General features: G+C 38.0%; 1 protein-coding gene across 1 annotated transcript in view; it reads left to right on the top strand.

Annotated features, from left to right (window-relative positions):
- The first annotated feature begins 10913 nt into the window (after window positions 1-10913).
- flrt1a (fibronectin leucine rich transmembrane protein 1a) overlaps window positions 10914-23451 on the top strand; it is a 69408-nt gene continuing 56870 nt past the window's right edge. The window contains exon 1 of the mRNA XM_079606349.1: window positions 10914-11315. The gene's annotated coding sequence lies outside the window, so the exon portion shown is untranslated. The remainder of the gene's footprint in view (window positions 11316-23451) is intronic.

The following is a 23451-nucleotide window of genomic DNA, read 5'->3' as shown; positions in this document are numbered from 1 at the left end:
GGTAGTTGGCGGCTTGTTTCTTGACTGAATGCCAGTTCATTGCTTTCCCCAGGTCCATGAGTTGGGACCTAGAAGCTTGTCTCTGTGTGAGGGCTTGGTTAATCCCCCCTAAAGAGGAATGTATTACCAGATTTAAAAAGCAGTGGTGACGAGGCCCCCCAAAATGAAAAATCTGATGGTGGATGCAGTTGTAGCCTATTATGGCTACAAGGCTGAATTTTAGGCCATTAACTATCACTCCATCACCAAACACTAAACTGCAGTGAGGAAAACATGCCACCACCACCAACATTGGAGAAGTAAAGTCTTCTCCCATGTATCGCCAACTCCTAAAATAAACCACCAAAACCTGCTGGTTTAACATCCAGCCATAGTAATATCTGCACAATCACATGACCAACAGTAAGTGGACTCCTGGACACCATACCGTAGGGGATTTTTTTTTAGCATTTAATTGCAAAAGCATGTGCATTAACAGGGAGATGGTTTTATACTGTTTGCTTGTACTCTGTAATAGTTTATATGTTTGTTTTTTTGTTGGCCCTCCACTTAATATTGAGTTGAGCTCCAGAGATCATGTGCGCAGAAACTTGCAGGAGGACAAACATCGCTGCAACACCCCACTCTGCTTTATGGCCAGACTCAAGCCTCTTCACACTTGAAATTTGCAAAGGACGAACCTAAAGGGCTCTCAGACTGTGGGAAACTGTATTCTCGGGTCTGATGAATCTCAATCCCAAGCATCTGGAGGAAACCAGGCACTTCTCATCACCTGTGCAATCCCACTACAAAAGTGAAACATGATGTAAATATCAGATGCAGGTACTTGAAGAATGGTCAGGTTGGAGAAAGCTGAATGCAGCTAAATACAATACAGAGATATCCTTATAATGAAAACCTGGTCTATACTCGGGACCTTAGACTGGGCAGAAGATTCACCTCCCAACAGGACAATGACCCTAAGCACACAGCCAAGAGAATGTCCTTGAGTTACCCAGTCTGGACTTGAACCCAATCAAACATCTCTAGATGTACCTGAAAATGTCTGTCCACCGACCTTCCCCATCCAACCTGACAGAGAGGATCTGTGGAGATGAATGACAGAAAATCCCCAAAGCCAGGAGCGCAAATCTTGTCACATCAAACCCAAAAAGACTCGAGGCTGTAATTGCTGTCAAAGGTGCTTCAAATAAGTACTGAGTTAAGGGTCTGTGCTTATGTCAATGTGATAAAGTTTTCACAAGTCTGGTTTTCGCTTCGTCATTAAATGGTATGGAGTAGATTTATTTAAAGGAATATTTAAAGCATAAGCATTAGGCTGCAACATAACAAAATCTGAAAAATTGAAGGGTCTAAATACTTTCTAAATCCACTGTAGTTCTCATTTGCGTTTTTCTTTACAATAAGAAGATTTGAATGCTAAATGGTGAATTTTGTATGTCCACTCTTGAGTTAGACCACCCGTATAATATTTCAGCATTAGCCATTACACTGGTTTCAGTTTTTGGAAGTCAACTTAATTCCTGCTCCTCTCTGTGCTTCTGCTCCTCTCCTCCACCCTCCCCCATTGCGTCTGCCGTAAATGACGTTAATATAGGGAACCCAGACTGTAATTAGATCACATAGACTGGGATAAGTATTAAAGACATTAGAGTAAGTGAATGAGTCTGGGACTGGAGGCTATTGTAGATGGGAAGGATATAACAGATCATGCAGACAAACAAATCAAGATTTTACCGTAAACCTGTAAAATGATGTACCAATCATCTACTAAATCATTCTTTGAAGTATGTGTATTTAAAGTATAGGCCTATTTGTGTAACACTTCAGAATGGCAGTTAATTAAAATGACCCAAGGATGTATATTGTCATTTCATTCCAAACTTATGTAACTTTCTTTCCTCCGTCGAACACAAAGGGTCATTTTTTTAAAGAATATACTGGCTGCTCTTTTGAATAAAATGAAAGTGAACAGTGACTGGGGTTTTCATACTCCAAAATGTCAACAAAGCACCATATAAGTATCAAAAATTGGTCCATACTACGTTATTTTCAAAGTCTTCTAAAGCTTTAGGTGAGCAACTGACCAAAATTTGTTAATGACTAGTTTACGTATCTTACAACAGTAGCCTAACAATTATTAAATAGTTATTAGGCTATACATTAAAGTTATTTTCTCTGCCCCCACACAGTCTTGTTTATGGATGCATCCCAATGTGACCAAAGGAGTTTTTAATTCTGTGATTTTTCTGTTCATTTCTACCGGTTTGTTCCATTTATGCAAATTTGTGAACCAATTGCAAACATAACTGGCAGTCTTTATTAGCCTGGCTCCGCCCTCCTACATACTTCCGCTCAATTTTGATTTTCCTTCAGTACGTCGTCTGGGTTTGAGGTGTATTCTTGGGTTTTCTCCGGTCAATTTTTTACCGGTCCAATCAGCGAACAGAGGGAGTGGCTGAGAACGATGGCGCTAGTTTGAGATGAAGTTTCGTCACGACCAAACGCTAGCAATTGGTTATGGCAGATCCAGAGTGGCTCTGGGCAGATCCAATAGTTTTAAAATTCAACAGAGTACCCGCCTACAAGGAAGTTAACGCTTGCAAATGGAGAGAGGCCATACTCTCTATACAAATGAAATGTACGAGAGTCTGGTAGGACCAGGCTAAGTCTTTATGACGTTGACAGGTTAATCAGTCAATCATGGGATTGTGGAAGCACTGCCTCCTCTTATATGACTTTTCAGACATATTTCACCATTACTTCCTCACATTTGGACATTTTTGTTTCCTTGCAAATGATTGGTGATTGGATATGTTCTAAGAACGTTTTACTAAGGTTCATATTAAGTTATGAAAATGTTACTTCAAAACATCCAGATTTTTGTGTCCTAACATTTTGAGAACACCATTAAAGATCAAAAACTTTGAACGAACATTCTATTAACGCGACTGAAAGAACATTATGCAACTTTGAGAAAACCTTGCCAGAACGTCTGCCAGAGTCTGAGAATGTTCCCTGTTAGCTGGGTATGCATTATTCAGTCTCACATTTTGTACCATTGATTATTTTCACATCCAATTTTTTAAGGATATGTTCCTTGCCCACTGGGACAGAACACACCTTACATAGTGTTGTTGATTTCGCTGCGGAGCGCTGATAATTGCAGTACTCTACGTGTTTGCTGAAAGGCCTGTGTGGCGGGTGGCAAACCAGTGTGTGTGTGATATTATTTATGCTGACCTGCTGGTAATATGAAGTGATGTTAGTAAAGCTGCCTGATCTCAGGCCTAACTCTCAAAACTGATGTGTCTGGAAGCAGTAAGTGCTCTAAGGGGCTTCAAGTGTGTGTATGTGTGTGTGTGTGTGTGTGTCTAGACAGAGAGAGAGAGAGATATATGGAGAGAAGCAGGAATATGGAGAAATGGAAAGGGGGAGAGGGAATATGTAGAAATCAAATGGGAGTGATATAGGCTGAGATAGAGAGAGTCCAAGTACACACACTGTCAGAAGCTCAGATGAAAAACTTGTGGACGGGAGGTCACCATGGCAACGGCAAAGCCCAAAGGCTTGTTACCGAAACCCGGTTAATTATGGGCAGCGAAAGATAGCTTTATCTCTCTCTTGTGGCACCTCTCCTTCTATCCATCTTTCTATCCATCCACCCCTCCTGGAAAAAAAAGACACAAAAGGTGAATGGAAAAACATGAGAGATAAAATAACAATGAAAGTCTATGAAAGCACACACAGTGCCAGACAGTTATATAGATGAATAAAAATATGTGCGTGCGTGTGTGTGTGTGTAACATGTTTAGACCTAAGGCGGAGAAATCCAATCTGTCCTCCATCAAGAGGAGAAGAGTGTTTATGTGGACAGACTGCTAATACTGCTTCAGAATGAGCAGACATTAATGTAGAAATGCAAGGCCTATAGAGTTGCCACATTTGCAGCCTAGTGTGCACAGCAAACTCTTTATTGTAATCGTTCAACCGAAAATGAATATTCTGATCATTTACTCACCCTCACGCTGTTCCTTCTCCTTTCATCTATGAAACACAAAGAGATGTTCTGTCAGAAAAGTCTAATGTCTTTTGAAGCCTTATGAGCTGTGCTTGAGGAACAGAACATAATTTAAGTCATTATACATACAGTCATCATTATAAGTCTTGCTCTCCACTGTAGCTTTCTAATCTCATTCGGTCTTGTGCATATTCATACTTGGTGTGTTGTGTCTGGTTTGATGGCATCCTTGAGCCGAACGGTCATGGTTCTCATGTGTCTCATAACCACAACGCATCAAGTTTAATTATGCAGAAGAAGGAATTTGTGTTCCCATTCGAGTTCGGTTCACTCGACATTGCGTCAGAGCTGACGAGCGAACTAGTCGACTTTAATTAATGCTCTGCCATGGTGTTTGATGCCATGAATATTGTTTATATGTCTATCTGGTGTTTTTAATATGCTTTAAAACAAACCATGTGTAGATTCATAAGCATTTTCTCCTTAAAACTGAATTGAACCAAAGACAGTCTCAACAACGCAGTTTGAAATCGCTGGTGTTTCTGACGTCACAAACTACCTTGTAACCAATCACGTCAGCATGTGATTGACAACGAGTGAGTGGAGTCGGGGCTAATTTGCATATTCATAGAACCGCGTATAATAAATGAGGCAATGTAGAGTTACATTCAAACTATTTTAAGGCATGAAGAATTTGTTTTTTCAAGGAAAAAATGCTTAAATATGTAATTTTGGTGATTAAAGATGAGTTTTAAGGGATAACATTTTTTTACTACGGGAGGACTTGACGTCGACTAGTCGCTGATCATGGCCTATAGGTGCAACAGGATAAGAAATCTCTGAAGTCCACCTTTACGCTCTGTTTCTAACAGTTCAAAATTACGTTCATCCCCTACTATGGGGTTTCTCTCATTCCCTCGAATCCACTGAAGCCTTGTGAAATGAGATAATTCTCCCGCCAATAGCGCTCAAGCGTGCGAAATAGAGACAGGATCCCCCACTCTATTGCCTCTGAATCTTTCTCCTTCAGCTCCAAGAAGCCATCTACAGCTCGCCGTTGAGGTACGCTCATCAGGGGACGCTGCCTGGATTGCGGATCCCCTGCAGTGTTCCGGTGAGTATGATATTTTTCCTTCAGATGCCTTCGGTGTTGCCCACTCAGAAGCAGCGCTGCACGGGTCCGTCTGTCCTCAATCAGCAGTGGACGTGAAGGACTCCAGTGATGAGCTCATGTCGACCCAGCGTCCGCTTTCCTCTCACCCAACCCTTCAGGTCAGAAGCCCAGCGTGTCATGCTCTCCCCATGCGTGTTGAAGCTGCGAGCCGAGCACGGAGACTACAGCGAAGGGTTCCCATGTCGGGACGGATCCCACATGGCCTCCACTCTCTAAACGTGTGGCGATCTGCCGTGTACAAAGCACAAATCACTTCAGATCACTTCACACGATCTAGGTTTGAAATTAACAGCGGGTAACGCTGTCAGATCACTTGCCAATTTGGCGGGTTACTTATTATGTTTACTCACTTTGGTGGGGAAGTTCGTGTAAGCCAAATCTGCACAGGTTTAGCACAAATACTCATGATATATTAAATAGAGCGTATTGCGCAGAATCTGCCTGGCTTACATACACGTCACTACACAACAAATAACGGTGTGCTTGTTTATTTGCATTGAAGCAATAGCGAAGATTAAAAAGCATTGGGTTAACAGAAAAAGACTGCTATTTTCCAACATCCTACATTTTTTTGATGTTCTTTGTACTGTATTGATCTGTCCACAAAACACATTTTTGGTGAAAAGGATGAGGATGAAAGAGGAAGGGAGGAAATGGCTGGATGACAGGATTTAGTTTGAATGTATGAATATATAAGCTGTGACGTAGTTGTTTTTTTGGCTAGTAGAAGTTCTGAATGGCCGGTAACTCAAAAATTTAGTAGCCAAATTGGCCGGTGAGTGAAAAAGTTAATTTCAAACCCTACACACTATAAGCAGCCTTCTGTGTACAGAAGACAGAAAAGTTCCAGTCAATGAAGCCTAGCGCAAGTTCTGCCAGGAAGACTCGATCATTCAAGTCACTTATTACTTTCTCATCTATCCAATCATATCCTAATAGCCCAATATAAAAGGGTGGTACTTACACATGTCTGAGTTCGCAGATGCTGTCGCTTCAACCACCTCCATTGTCCCCATCCACCACCAAGACGGGACCTTACATTACACTTTAAAGTTTACATTTCCCAACATTTTTCATGTTCTGTGCAGTGCATTCAATTTGAATCCATTAAATTCTTCTTGTTGAGACCTGTTGATAAAATAACTGAAAAGTATTCATTATTTAAAGAACGTAAAGTTCTTCATTATTTACTAATAAACGAAAGCCATACTGGTAATGTTGCGTGTGGGTATTCAACACCCCCAAACTCGAATTTCTCTAATGTGAAAAAAGACCATTGCCATTTTCTGCATGCAAAATATAATTTCTATATTTTTCAGTAACACTTAATTTTAATAGTCCACTCTAGACATTCTGCTAACTGTAAGTAACGTTGCAAGTACATGTCAACTTATTCTACTTTTTCTAGTTGACATGTAGCAAAGTTGCTTATAGCTAGAAGGATGTCTAAAGTACACTAAATAAAGTGTAACCTTTTTTTTTTTTTTTAAATGGCTCTTAAATGTCAAATAAGGTAAAAGTGTTATTTTTATAAGGTAAAAATCATATTTAATTAACCTTTTAAGTGTGTGGTAGCTCTTCCCCCTACAGCATTGATTAACATTACCAGCCCTACTTTTGCCTGCATTACAATAATGATGATACATCTGACAACAATCGGTCAGTTGATTTTTTGGATAAAGAACAAGTCTATGTTTTAAGTAGTCATTATGTCATCATTATCTTGCATTAGTCTTTATATGAAAAACCCATAGCTCATGAGTAACCATTATTCCCTCGAGCAGGATACTTAACCCTGCAGTTAGCCTGGGGAACTGTCCTTGCGGTTTGCTTTTCACAATCTGCTTTGGGTAAAAGGCATTGATTACTCTTTACAACACGGTCTCATTTGTTAACATTAGTTAATGCATTAGCTAACATGAACTAACAATGAGCAATATTGTGTCACAAATGATGCACTAAATGCACTTATACACTAAGTACCTAAGTACTCAACGGTGTAGGAATTTTTTAAGGTTATTTTGTCATTCAACATTGGAGTCTAATGGAACGTTATTGTAAAGTGTTACCCAGGCATTTGCAATGACTGTATATAGGCAAAAAGACTACGTAATGTTTGCGCATCTTAATATGCGTAATATTTCACAAATGCTGGTCTTAAAGGAACACTCCACTTTTTTTTTGGAAATAGGCTCATTTTCCATCTCCCCTAGAGTTAAACAGTTGAGTTTTACCGTTTTCGAATCCATTCAGCTGATCTCCGGGTCTGGCGGTAGCACTATTAGCATAGCTTAACATCATTTAATCGGATTAGGCCGTTAGCATTTCTCTCAAAAAAAAAATACCAAAGAGTTTGGAAGAGTTGGAAAATGAGCCTATTTCCAAAAAAGTGAAGTGTTCCTTTAATCATTTTCTGGCCAGCGGGAACTTGAACCTAGGACATTCTTGCTGTGAGGCATGCTATCCACCACAACCAAATCCCTTTTTATGGCACCTCTGGTGCTGTCCGGCATTTCTGGTCAAAAACTGTTTCGCGTTTTTTTTTTTTTTTTACTTCATCAGAATGGTACGGAACTTGGTAAAGGTTCTGGCACTTGCTATGTGAAAAAAAAACAAGATGGACATGATTCGAAAAGGTTAAATGGTCCTGAAAAAAATTGTCACACTTGTATTGTTCTTGGTCAAAAATGACTGCATTGGAAAAATGAATTTCATCTAGAGGAAGCATTTGGTTATGCCTTTCCTTTTCTCAGTTTTAGAGTAAAACTTGTTTTGGAGAAATAATAAATGGATCATAATTATTCCATAAATATAATTTAGTAGCATAAAATCCCTAAAAATACAAATTATTAAATAAAAAAATATTATCAAACTAAAATATAGTACATTTATGTAATAATAATAAAAAAACTGTTGGATTAACATTAAAACAAATATGCACATTGGTTGCACGTTTATTTTTTCAACATAATTTATCTATATTCTTGTTGCCCAATTTATGTATGTCAAATTAACATGATTTTTTTAAATGTTTTTATGTATTTTATGTCACATGACCATGTTAATTTAACATGACTTACAGTAGGCCTATGTTTAAATTAAAGCTTTATCCATGCTGTGTTTCAATAAATAAATTCATAACAAAATAATCCTGATAAAAACTACCAGAGGATCAATAAAAGCAGGTATTGAAGTACAACCACTATCAAGTCCACAACCAGTTCTTCAAAGAAGTTGTTAACCAAAAATCTGTTATTTACCACTACATCATTCCAGTAAATCTTCTTTTGTGGTCCACAGAAGAAAGAATGCATACATGTTTGAAACGTATCACGGTGAAATCAAATGTATTTATGCATGTAATTATTAAGTTTAGCAGCATCTTGACAAGGAAACGTGGTAGCGGACAAAGGGACAAGAAAAAAAGTCGAGCAGCCAGTGACCTCACCTTCACTCTAATCAATATTATATTATGTGAATAAGGAACAGGGAGAGATAGAGAGCAGCACAACCTACATTACATATGTTTTTCTCTAAGGGCTTGTATATGACATAAATACATACATTAAATCATTAATGTGTTGTGGGAATATGCTTACCTGTGTGGAGAACATCACAGATGGACTCGTCTCAAAGGAGCAGTGCTTCCTGTGGAGAAAACAACATGGCCTCCATCTCACAAACTAACAGTACATCTCTGTCAGCCACATAACCTTTATTAATGGAGACACTGTAATAGCCTTTTTAAAGATGAAGTGTGTAATTTCTGCACCAACTAGGAGCACCAACCGGAATTTGCTATTTTTTTTGCTTGGAAATATTGAAGTGCTTGGAAAGCTTGCTGCCAAAATCGCTTTTGTGGTTGTCAGGGTATTGCTATGCATTTAGGGTGTTCTGACTCTTTTTCAGTGTGTTGCTATGTGGTTGCTAGGTGGTCGTTGGGGTATCTTGAATGCTTGAAAGGTGACCCATCTCATCCTCTTTTGATAATCCACAAACTCACATCATTGGCTGAGCCAGAAGTCGACATGTTGGACAACTGAAAATAAAAAGGCAGCTGTAAAATCAACATAAAAATCATTTATGATAGAAAAGCCTAAATCTATAAGGTGTTCATAATTAGAGTGTTCTAATTTCCTTCCACTGAGAAGCAAATATTCTTACTGACAGTAATATAATTTATATATAATTTATGCAATTAACCTTAAAATGACAAGCAATTTATCATTTTCAAACAGGGTCACCAGTTCATATGCTGGTGCTTTTACAGTCTGATCATAACAGCAGCTCTTTCAGCATATTCTCATTTCAAACGGCTATAGATATTATGCAAATAAAGGCATACTAGCTGTAGGGTGTGTTCTGTATTCTTCTAATATTTATTTTGAAAGATGTTTGTTACATAATATTACGTTAAGGCTTTGAATGTGCACATTTGACCCTCCATGGCTGGTTCTTCAAACCAACATCATAACATTCGCCTCTTGGGCATAATGCCCACACGTTCACAAGGGCGACTGTACCACTAAGAAATGGGTACAATCCACTTTATGCATCACCAGGGTCGATGCACGTGCCTATATATATGCTCACACGTCTAGAGAAATAATACAATAAGGAGAAATAATATTTGTTTATAATAATAATTATTATTTCACTCTAATGGTAAAACACTGTAAGACAATCTAAATTAACAAAATATATAAAAAAAAATTCATGTCCACATTTCATCATTTATCTTGGTAAATACCCCCTGTGTATATACCCTATATATATATAAAACTAATGTATATCCTACTATATAATATATAACATTTAAATAGTAGGCTACATTGTAAAAAAGAAAAAAGAAAAGAAAAAAAGAGTAGGCTGTGGGTAATTTTGTACTGACTTAAAAAACAGTATTACAATAAAAGCAGTACTGAGATCAATAATTGCATGCTGGTGGTAAATTGTGGTGCTTACAGGGATAATATCTCTAGATTGAAGCTCAGATACTATAACAAAGAAAGCCCTCTCTGTGGAAGACTCGCTCCCCTCCGCTGCTCCGCGTCCGTCAGTATGTGATATCTGCACTTCATAAGCACACATCGCTATTATTCCACTCCTGCTCTGTCTGGGGTGATGACGGGCCGCTGAAACATCCTGCGCTTGACATCGCTGAGAAATAGCAGGCGAATCAAGCTGACACGAATGAGACAATACAGCAAGCTCTCTAACGATGGGACATCCGATTCACTTCAGCGAATCGATTCGTTCAGACGATTTTTCATTCATTTAAGTGATTCGATTCTTTCGAGTCACCATTTAAAAGTGGTCCCAGTGCGAAGCTTCGCTATTTTTTATTGAGAAATATTTGTGTCAAATACTTTTGTTTGATTAGGCTACTAAGATTTACAGTTTTTAAACTTTTTTGGTTGTTGCCAAATTTAGCATCAATTCCAACTTCCACGTCTAGTGAGTCTGTGGTTTCTCATTGCTTAACAAATATTGTTTAAATAGATTTGTTGATTATGTATCCAACTTGTCACCCACAGCTACAATAGCCTACGCTGTTAGCCTACTTCATTAAATACTAGACACTATGTCTATAGAAATACTGCACACAGTTCGAATGAATAAAGGAACCGACTCAAACGAATGATTCGTTTGGGAATCGGACATCGCTACGCTGTGAACCGAGCGTTGAATTATGCATTCGGACTAACAAGGGAAAGTGATGCTCAGAGAGGAGGACAGGACTCGGAGAAGATGCATTAAAGGGCGATGAAGTTATGTGAAGCGGTCTCTCGTAGCAGCGTTATACGCACGTATGATTAATTTAATATAGTGTTTTATTGCTACGCAGTACTACACGGGGTGGATTTTATTGCAAAGGAAAAACGATAGCCGATATCGGATGGTCGATGAAAGGAAGAGAGAGTGAGTGAGACAGGGGTAGCATATGTGATTTTAATGATGACTTACAGGCTACAGCGGACCGTCACTTAATTTTGAATTAGCCTACAGATTGAATAGCGTGGAACTTCGCAATTCTGAGGAAATAATAAAAAAGCGTTTTATTCGGGAAAGGAGAGATGGATGGAGAAACATGCAAAGGAAGGGATCTCTAAGGAAAAGGTAAGTTGACATAATATGCAATTTTGCTATTTCATTTGCTGAGTGTGAGCAGTTTTCAGGCATTGCTTACCATCACACGAAATCGCGGCTGTGTGAATGAATGTGAATCCACTGGAATATAACAACAGACGCCGCGTTTAGCGCAGTCAGAATTAAGCACAACTGTCACAGCATACAAAGCAACTGCTGACACTTTCACCATTGCTGGCTTTTTGAGGTAATGTGTCCTATAAACGAATACAGCTCGACAAGCACAACATAGGAGTCGTTCACACGTGTTATGTGTTTCTGCGCAATCGTTTAATTGTTGCTCCATGTAGGCTACACACACATGCGTGTTTTCGGCAGAGGCGTCGCGTTTTGAGCGTTGCTGTTACAAGGCGCATGTCTTTAAGTTAATAACAGTTCAACCTTTAACAAAACGTTCTGTTACATTGTTGCATTCCCTAAGGGGATTTAAATTGGCGTTTTAATCGTTTTACACAACAAAAAAAATAAAATAAAGTTCAATAAGAATTCATGTGCGCGTGATGGTGTTCATTAGGCTACCTCATCATAAACCCTGGTGCAATGTGTCTTTGGCGCGAATCATTGCCATTCATAATGTGGAAGTGTTGCCTGTCTGACTGGCAGGCTAAAGTACAAATACCAGGCGTTTAGACTGCCTTCAAATATGATTATTTTTTTTCCACTAGTGCTATGCTCGTGAACAGCTGCGGTCACTGTGCTGTCACTAAATAGCCTTGTGGACGGTGTGTAATGCCAAAACCCTTAGATTTAATTGTTTAAAACACAAGCCATAGACTTCAAGGAAATCATACCCGTGGAAGCCCTAGAAGCAAAAAGAGAGGGATTGAATTGGCACACGTTTTTTTGCTCATCGGAAACCTCTGCCCTGTCAATCATTTAGAATTTTCAGATGACTGACATTGGGTAGGAGGACATCTCTTTAGAGGACCGGGTTTCAGAGTGTCTTGAGGCTAGCCAAATTTTTGAGTTTTTTGGCGGAAATCACTTTCAACATTATTGATTGATTGATTGATTGATTGATTGATTGATTGATTGATTGATTGATTGATTGATTGACTGATTTCCATTAAAGTGGCACATTGGGCTCACTTGAAGAGGCAGCAGGTAGGACTGGCTGAACCAAAGAGCATATCATTTGGAAGGGATCTAATTATTGTGTACAAACATCTGATAAATAGCTGAAATGGGAACCTGTTATGCAAAATTCACTTTTACATATTTGAACATGTGTCGGCAGTGTGTGTTCACAAGCTCCCTAAAAATCCACTAATTCCTTTAAAAAAAAAAAAAATTATGCTTATAAATCATAAGCAGTGTCTCCGAATAAGCCGTTTGCCATTTCTATGCAATGTCACGTCATGTATGTTGCACAGGCCCCGCCCATGATTGCTGGGACTCCGCCCTATTCGCATAGACCCCGCCCTGAGTGAGCTGTACACAGTCCGATATGTTTATTTCCTCACCAGAGCATTTAACAGCAGCATTTAAGTAAGAAATTTATTCTTATTAAAGCTAATGTTATTCAATCAAGAGCAATAAGTTACTTTCTGTTTTTCTTTTGTTGTTTGATTCATATTTACAGCATATATAGCAGTAGGTACTTTATGCTGCTTTGACTTTAATACACAGATCTAATGTACACTTGTGATTTCATTGCTTGCGGTTTAGTGTTTACGTTCACAGACATAATCGACTGTGTTTATGTGAACTTTGTGTTTTCGACATAACATTGTGTGTATTTGACAGTTTAAGCGCAATAAGACGTGAAAAAGAACATCTTTTAATACCCAGCTTTCTGTGCACGTGCTTCAGATGTGTGTGCTCAGAAAACCATATATCAGAAGTTTAAACTGATATGCCTTTAAAACGCATGCAGATAATAAACTTTCATTGTGATGAAGAACTGCAATGTCAAATGAGTGTGACAGCGATAGATATGATAATCAAAAACCAAACAGATGTTTTAGTTTTTGGCAGAGTTTATGAGACACGAGCTGTACAGGCTCCGCCCTCTTCTGGAAAGGGGGGCGGGGAGCAGCAGCTCATTTGCATTTAAAGATACATGCACGGAAACAGCATGTTATTCCTTTCACTCAATTTTTTTTATATTAACACCAACACATTATCTGTGGGGTATTTTGAGCTGAAACTTCAGAGACACATTCTGGGGACACCTGAGACTTATATTACATCTTGTAAAGAGAGGCATTATAGATCCCCTTTTAAAATACAATAGCATATAGCCTATTCTAAATCCTAAACGTAATTGTAATGTCAATCAGGGAATGTTTTTGAGACACTGCAGATCAGAAATAGCTCTATAAATCACATTTCCCAGGTGACAGAGCACACTTCAATTAAACTGTTTGACGTACCTGTGTTATCAGAGAAGCAAAAGCATGGCCGCATAAGACATGCCTTTGATTCAATAGGAAAACCTAAGCAATATCCTCTTAAGGCACAGCCGGGTTAAAACGGCTTTAATGTTGTGTTGCTGAATGAATAATCCCCTGGCCTTGAGCTTTAGAAAATTTGGAGTGGTTGAATAAACGAGGATTCTGCCTGCATGCGTAACACTCTGGCTCTCCCCCAGGGCACTAACAAGACAGTTCACAGATAGATAACAGTCATTGCATTTGATATCTCGGGCTACATCTTGAAATCAGCAAGTTAGCATCTAAAGGAACAGTTCACCCATAAATGAAAATTTTGTCAGTATTTACTCACCCTCACGTTATTCCAAAACAGTCCATGGAACATAAATGGAGGTGTTTATGTTGAATATGAATAAGAATATGAACGCTGCTCTTTTCAGTATAATAAAAGTGAATGGAAACGGAGGCTTTTCTCTGGAGAAAAGGAGAATAATGCAGCATAAAAGTAGTTCATGACAAGTCTTCTAAAGCCATACAATAGCTTTCTGTGAGAAGCAGGCTGAGATAAAATTCGTTATTAACCGGAAATCGTACTTTCTGTGGTAGCTATCAAACTGTAGCTTGGCAGCACTGAATAACCGTTTCATAACCGTTTGTAAAATGTTTGGATCATGCAAATAGTATTTGAGTGCTATTCAGGGAATAACAACGGAAAATCTGTCATACATCCAGATGACCAGATGCCACATTTACATCTCAGGTTTTGATGCCCAATTCCGATTAGTTGATGATATCTTTTAAAAGTGACCCATATTCCATATTTGCATTTACAGGTGAAAAATTTGAATATCGTGCAAAAGTAATTTATTTCAGTAATTCAACTTAAAAGGTGAAACTAATATATTATATAGCCTTACATGCAAAGTGAGATATTTCAAGACTTAATTTGTTATAATTTTGATGATTATGGCTTACAGCTTATGAAAACCTTTTCACAATATTCTAATTTTGAATAATCATCAAAATTATAACAAATAAAGGCTTAAAATATCTCACTTTGCATGCATGAGTCTATATTAGTTTCACCTTTTAAGTTGAATTACTAAAATAAATGAACTTTTGCACGATATTCTAATTTTTCGAGTTTCACGTGTACACTATACATTTGGCGAAACAACCCAAGGTAGACGTACTGACCCGGAAAAGCTTTTGTCGAAAAGGTGCGATTCGCAATGGATGCTGTTGAAATGATAATGAAAATTTTGCTTTCCGCGTCATTTTTAAAGATCGCCCCAAAGGTTTAAAAGACATAAAACTTCAGTATGACTTTACCGGGTTGAGCCTTCGTCATCCATTGCGCCACTGAAAAGAGTCTTGTGATCGCAGTTGGTATTGACGTCATTCACCACTGTTGCTTTTTTTAAATAACGTACAACTCGCATTGATGGGAATATCCAACGCTGTAACAGACACCTGTCAGTAACTTAGTTTTTTAAACTGCCATTACACTCCTCACCACTAGGGGTATTAGTGAGACCTCTGTGTTAGATAAAGAGACAGGTGAGCAGTAGAACCAATCTCACAACCAATTCGTACGTATTTTCTGTGGTGGCTAATTCGTACAGATTCGTACGAGTTCGTATGATTTGTCTAAACCCCAGTGACGGGTAGGTTTAGGGGCAGGGTAAGGGTTAGGTCATTCGAACGAATTCATACAAATTAGCCACCTCGTAAAATACGAATACGTGCGGTGAGATCGGGTTGGAATATCCAATCTGTCTGTTTACATGGCAGGCGCAAATGCATCTGATTCATATCAGATTTATTTCCACATATAAATGAAGCCTTTGTGGTCCATAGCATAATATTACTTGTCACTTAGACCATCTGCCTTTTTAACAAATTAGGTCTCGCACAAACTTTATAACTTTAATCTGCCAGCAAGCGCCTGCTCTCAGACCTTGAAATACCAATCAAATGCTGCTGCTTGCTTCTACTTACCAATGTAGATTGAATGCATGATTGATTGATTCAGCTGCCCTGCAGTTTGAATTCTTCTCTGAAGACTGGATGCAGAGCTCCAAGGGTATCGATCAGTGCTTAGATCATTTTCGTTTATATTCAAATCAGGGGTCAGTAAGTCTTGGTGGGTACCGAAGCCCTATCTCCACGCTGCAGAAATAACTCGGATATATTTTAGTCATAAACATTTCATGCTTTTCCAAGCATTGAAATGGCTTCATGTATTGCCTTTTAGTCATGGTATCATCCATAATTTGAAAGATCATCTTATCTGAATAACAGTTGTTGGCCCTTGGAGCAATTTGTTCAGAATTCAGATTGTTCCTTGCTTTTGCTTTTCATTGTGAAGAGCTTCTCCGCTTCCCTCCGTTGATTATCTCGAGGGAATGGATCATGTTTTCAGCTCTTCCAGATCCAAGGGACCAACCTGGCTGTAAACAAGTTCTCTCTCAGTCTTCTCGACTGTCAGAGTGGATGTGGATGTGCATCATTTATGGCCTCTCTGATGGGTACCGAAGGTCTCCGAATTTCCCTTCACTGCAAATGATTTCAGACATTTGAAGGCCCGTTGTGAATATATGGTTCAAGAATATGTGCTGGTTAAAAGGTCAGTGCTGTATTGCCTGCATAGGGTTCAGTGCATTGGTCCTTTATTATTATTATTGTTTACTAAAGTAATTTAAAAAGTATACAATGGACAGTACAGTGCTGTGTCAACTGAAAACAGGGATGCACAGTATATTGGTGACCATATCAGTATTGGCCAATGGAAGTGTTTAAATTATCATTAGGCAGATACACTACTAGGGGGGAAAAGTTTTTTTTTTTTTGTCTTTTCAGTACAAATATTAAACATTATTGAATCAAAATACACAAGAAGCAAAATGACGTAAACATTAAGTTTTATTTTCTGAAAAAAAAAGGAGATCAGAGATCAACTGAACTGAATTATTGTTTTAAGCATAAATTCACTTAATTTTGAAACTTCTTTATGGACATTAAGTGGTAAATGAAATCAAAACTGAGATTTTATGGAATATTGTAGTATTTATTATAAATCATATATGTATCTGTGCACATCATTATTTCTTTAAATTCATGTACCATCATAATCTTTAATCACAATAACTTCCACTCCCTCTTATTGGAGCGACATCGCTTTTCTGATGAGGGCGGGGCAACCTGTCACTCACATGAGATCGACCAATAGCAAACCATAACGAACCATCCAATCAAATCAATCCAATTTTATCTTGTTCAAGAAGCCGTTTCACTCACATATACAGTATGTCACAAAAAGGAAGAAAAGACTTTCGCAACTTCCGTTTCATGCTGACTTTATTATCATTTTGCTTCTCAAGTAGGCTAAATGTATCTTGTTTTAAGAATGTTTAGATATTTGTTCTAGAAAAGACAAAAACAAATAGAAAATAAGACAAATATACTAAACAAGAAACGTTTTTTTTTCTTCTGTGTATTTGAAGTAGATTATTTCTTTAAAACCAAACAGTATTTTGCACAGGTGTTGTTGTTGTTGGTTGCCAGGGCAATTCTTTGGAGATGCGAAGTTGTTCGAAGGGTATTTTAACACGTTGCCAGGTAGTTGTTAGTTGTTCTCACTGCAGTTGTTAACTTACCCACGACAAGAGCCCGTCCATAAGTTTCGGATCAGGTCCCTCCTACAATGTAAGTACATGAGATTTTCCTGCTTATTTTATTGTGAGCAGTTGATCGTAAGCTTGAACACTGCATGATTTGAGTTATAGGAATACTTTTTGTTCCTTACATTTGAACAATACTAGTAAACAATACAAATAATCAGCTATCAACTCAAATTCTGGTCTGTTTTGTTAATGAAAGAAGGAAATGCCTTAAACAAAAGCAGACAGGAAGTCCATATTTAGGACAAAGGACAAACAAGGACAAAGATGCAATCATTTGTGAATTGGCACCTCTTGTTATATTTGGTATAAATGCTTATTTTATAAGATTCACTTCTCATGGTGAATATAATTTCCCTCCTTTCATAGTTATCTCCATCTCTCCATCTGTGATTGTTTTCCTGTTGTTGTGATGTTTCTTTGATCTCTCCGTTGTTCTCGCCTTGCTCGCGCAGATGCTCCTCCCTCTCTGTCTGTCTTCGCCAGGCTGTTGTAAATAGCCATGTTGCTTGTGTCATCAGAGAAAAGGATTGAAAAGAGAAAAGGACAGAGGAGAGACCAAGAAACCATAACATAGTGAGGTTGGGTTACAGATGAGAGACATGGGTGTGTGTGTGTGTGTCTTTGTCCCCTAACCCTTTCTCAATCACAGGGTGACAGCTGGCTAGCAGTCGGGTACAGTGGCATTGCCAAAAGAAGTCAGTCTTACAGTCTCAGTCTCACAGCAGAGATTTACAGCCAGAATTCTGCATGTGTACAATACATACTAAACACATACAGTAAGCATGATCATAATACTTTCACAACCAGCAATATGAATGCTGGATTGTTTTAACCCATATTTGGGTCAACATGGACAAACCCAACCTTAAAATTTAAACCAACGGTTGGGTTTGTCCACATTTGAGCCAAACATTGGTTGAAACAAACCCAGCATTTTTAGAGTGCATGGTTTGGTCAAATATGGACAAACCCAACATTATTTTTTTTTATTACATTTTGGGGCTGTCCATATTTGACCCAAACATTTTTAGAGTGTACTTTTCTTCTTATTAAAAAACAGAAAAAAAAAAAAAAACATTTGGGTGTCAGATGTGCACTGTAAAAAGGATTTTTGAAGTGGTAAAAAAATAAATAAAAAGATTATTGGAGTATGTTTTACAAGAAAAACGTTTCACATTTAATGTGCTACTTGCCGTTTCTTTCTTGTGGCACGTGTAATACATAAAACTATTGTAACATTAATATAGCAATGCAAAACTAGGTATACATATTTAATAACAGTAGCTTGTATAATTAATAAAACAACAGAATTCATAATTAATGTTTTTAACCATGTACAGTATGTCATATGCATTTATCCTGCGTACATAATGCATAAAAAAGCAAAATTCTAACATTATAAATATGCTTTCTGTAGCCTACACATTTAATGCATGTATAATGCATAAAAGGGCATTGTTATAAATATGCTTTGTTATACATATTTAATGCATGTAACACACACAATGCATAACATAACATTTTAGTGACATTATGCTTGTGCTTTCCATCATGCCCAGCACATTATAGGCTACACATTACAAATTCTATGCATGTTATATGTACTGCACCCATAGTATTTGTCGCACTGTTGAGCACTGTAGGACACACAGGTGAATTCACACACATACTTTACCCCTGTACCTTAACAAATGGAGCATATTGCTTCACATCAGCAGTGGGTAAAACGTTAGCATATTGTGTGACCAGATTATAAAAGTGGATTTAGTAGAAAACTGTGAAACGGTACAGCTGCTAGCTCAAGGCGCACACTCTCTTACATACAAATCAAGAGCGCGGCCGCCGGTAACCATGGAAACAGGATTAGGCCCACCCTGCTGAAACAAAAACCTACCTAAAACATTTTAAATATGGGAGGGAATGACTTTCCTTCTCTTTCCCGGCTAAGGCTTCCTGTTTGATTAATGCGACACCTCACGCCAGCATAGTTCATGTGTTTGGATCAATGGATTCCGCCCCAGATTCACACAAGCCACATCCTCCGAGTCTTTCCACTCTCTTCACCTTCAATGTGTTGGAGTCTGTCCAGACTATTTATCTGTGAGTGTCTGCGGGAGGTGAAACAGTTGTACAGGAAATCTATTTGTCTTGTGTATCCCAAACAAACAAGCCTGGCCTTTCTTTTTCTGATTTAATGAATATTTAGATTTAATGAATTTCATGTTACCTCAGAATTCATTTATGTGTATGGTAGTATTTTAAACTGGATGTAGAAAGTGAAATTAAATGTCCTCCTTTTTTAGTTTTATACAAAACAAGCCATTCCAGACTGCTCTTTACCATACGATGAAAATGAAGTGTGACTAGTCACTTTTTTAGTAAAAAAAACACTTACAACGATCTTATACTACCAGGCTTTTGAATGCTTGAATCTGATTGGTTGACGAACATGCTAAAGGCTCCGATATACTCACGGCGAAGATCTTTTTCTTTCTTCGTTTTGGGGTAAAACGAAGTTCAAAATACCTGACCAGCGATATACTGTTATCCAACATCTAACTGCTGAGAGCAACGGTTAGATGAACATGTAAATATGTGCTGCACGCTTTCCTCTCACTAACAAAATAAACACACAACAAACTGAAGAAACCAGCTAGCAGTTTTTAATAAAGCATAAGAAAAGCATCTGATCATAGCAATGTGGATATGTTTGTGCAAGCTCTGCAATCCAGCACTCTAGCAAAGTCATGTCACGTTTATATGTGCAATTATTTTCAGTGAAACGCACGGCTAAAGTAGTTCCAGCAGGTCTTGAACACGTCCATATCACTTCACCAAATGATTTCAGTTATTTCAAAAGGTCTTTACAGCCTACAGCAGCAGAAGAACCAAAACCCACAACGACACTGACCAAGCAAATAAATATAAACAATAGGATAAAAACGACAAATTATTTCCATGTTTTTTGCCACAAAATTATGTTTTATAATGTTCCGCTCATTATACTGCTCTCTCCCACTCAAGCTCACACACACACAGAACGGACACACACACGCAGAGAAACGTGTTGTCAGCGCTGCTCTGATGATTTTATCAGTAAAATAGTTTAGCAACTTAAAAGCTACAGGATATTTCTCACTAGTGAGGTAATTATGGCACTGTTCTTGAAGCAGTTAAACTTATTAAACAGACCCCCCCCCTCCCCCCCTGCATTAGTCTACTATCAATAGCCGCATTTCCATTACCCTTCAAATTGCGCAAATTTAAATTGCGAATTGAAAATATGCTCAATGGAAACACGTCAATTAAACTCCCATTTATCGCAAAAACGTTTTTACGCTCGCATGAGGTGGTTTTTCAGGCAATTCGAAAAATAAATATTTCCCAAACCATCAATGGAAACAGTTTTTGCGCATTTACAGTCACCTGACTTAGAAGGCAGGGTGTGTTTGGACAGAATACGAGACAGAGTTTTGCTCAAATCTGTAATGGAAACGCACCTAATGCCTCAAGCCTCTGTTACTAGCTATAAAATTCATTGTAGTAATTAGCAACAGAGGCATGGGATAAAATGCGTAAGATAATGCGGACACTCAAAAGCAAAAAGAGGACAAAAACCTGACAAATGTCTGGAAATACAACATATGAACAATGTTTTGACGTGTGGCAACTGTAGTATAAGCAGAATAATTGACATCCGGTCTTCTTTGCGTCAGGGCCGCATTACAACCTCGGGTGTGCATTATTTTATAATAATTCAACGGCCGTCGTCAATTATTCCTTATATACAGTATGGCTTGAGAAGACTTGGAATAGCACAGAATTCATATCAACTAATTTTGAGGTATTTTGTCATTTTTGGAGCTTGACAGCTGAAGTTATTATTCATTTTCATTGATAGAAAAGAGAACTCCTTTTGTGTTGTAAAGGAAAATACAAATATTACAGCTTTTGAGTGACATAAACATGAGCAGATGAATGAATTTTGTTTGTTGGTAACTTTTCCTTTAATATGTCATTTTGAACTGATATATGTGTAGTTATATTTTATGATCATTGCTGTTACTGATCAAATTCCACAGCTCTAAGCAGAAGGTTATGAAATATTTGTGCACAGCATGAAAAATGCCCTGAAGCAAAACCAGTTGAGAATCATTATTTTAAATATAATTTTACAGAATAAGACATAGTTGATTTTACTGTTCCAGTTTACACGATTTCCTGTTGTGCTTCGTTTCTGCATGTCTGACGTTTAAAAATTAAAAATGGTATTATCTAATCCCGGTAATCCTCCTCATTTTGATTGAACATAATTTATTTTGTGAAACATAAAAGATGATATTAAGAAGATTGTCCAAGCAGCTTCTTTTTCACCCAATGAAACATTAATCAATACCGTATGACTTGTGTGCAGTATTCTACGCCAGAGATGGACTATTCTAGTCCTGGAGAGTTTAACTGTATCCTTAAACTGTGTAAAATCGAATCAACGTCTTCAAGATTACATGGAAATTACAGGAAGGCGTGTTTGATTATAGAGATTCTGCTGGAAAGTGGACCTGCTCCGAGACCAGAACTGTCCATCCCTGTTCTAAGTCATAAAACGCCAAAACTAAATAAATAGCTGACTGGAACTGACGATGACAGATTTTTCTTTCAGTGCACTGTCCCTTTAAGAGCTGCATTAGGAGAACTGTGTGTTCAGCTGCAGGGACAGTGTAACACTTTAAAGATGTGTGCAATGGTGCTGTGCAAAGATTATACACACAAACTTCACACACACAAACATGGAACATGCACCCATCTGTTTGCTGTAACGCACACACACAAACATATATAGTGACACCAGACACAACTATCATTTAGACTCACTGCTTTACCAGATGAGGCCACCACACATGTAATGTCACCATTGGAGCACCGGCTCTTTAACCTCGTTCAGACTCTCTGTCAGTCCAAATCCCATTTTAGTGCATATCCTGTTGGAGTCCATTCATATTTACCAAGTGTGAACTGCAAAATATCACATGAATTCTGATTTTTACAAATCCATTTCTATATTAATATGCAATGTATCAAATCTCATTTCTGGAAATCTGTTTCAGTCTGACCGCTCTATTCGGATTTGGCATTGCCATTTTCATTGCCATAAAAACCATAAAAGATATTCCAGAAAATTAAAGAGAGCCACAGGACACACATATTGGATCTGAACAGTTGCGATACACAGTGTGGACAGTCAATTATTTATATTAGATTCCAATCGGATACACAAATGATAAGATTTGGACTGACATTGTGAACATAGTCAATGGGCCCTATCATGCACAGCAGCACACAAACATGCCAAAGAAAAATAAAAGGATTATAATGTAAAAGATTATTATTGTGTACATAAAGATATGGTGGAATCCGGCTTGTCCCGTAGATGGTCTGCTTGCGTGCTTTAACTATGGCAATTTCAAAACACTGCTTCATGAAGCTTCGATGCCTTTACGAATCTTTTGTTCCGAATCAATGGTTCGGACCGTGTATCAAACAGCCAGTCACGTGATTTCAGTAAACGAGGCTTCATTACGTCATAACTGTTTCGAAACACTTCAAAATTTCAATGGTTCACCGCTGGTGGCGATGATCTCTGTCAACCCATGAATCATGAGGAGTCACTGAGAACCAATGAACAAGTGCCTGTGGGTTTTACCTGATCTCTGATCAGTTTTACAAATTTGAAGACGTTTTAATTAGACATTAGTATAAATAAAATGAATAATGGTAGTTAGAGTCTATTGACCTGTTTAGGTGAACTATTCATAGAACAAACAAAACAAACCCTGACAATTGATAAGATAACATATATACACTTGATAATCTTATAAGATGATTAGATAATTCCAATTGAAAGATTTTACTTTTTTTTTTTTTGCTATATTTGTAAAAATGTGTTTTTGTGCATGTTTGGCCCAGGTTTTTGTTGCATTTACACTGTTCTGACCACTAGGGGTCACCGTGGAGACGGGTGTCGGATTGTTTAGAAGCCTCGACACA

This window comes from Phoxinus phoxinus (genome assembly GCF_949152265.1).
Source record: "Phoxinus phoxinus genome assembly, chromosome: 3".
NCBI lineage: Eukaryota > Metazoa > Chordata > Actinopteri > Cypriniformes > Leuciscidae > Phoxinus > Phoxinus phoxinus.
This window is presented reverse-complemented; position numbering and strand designations above follow the sequence as displayed.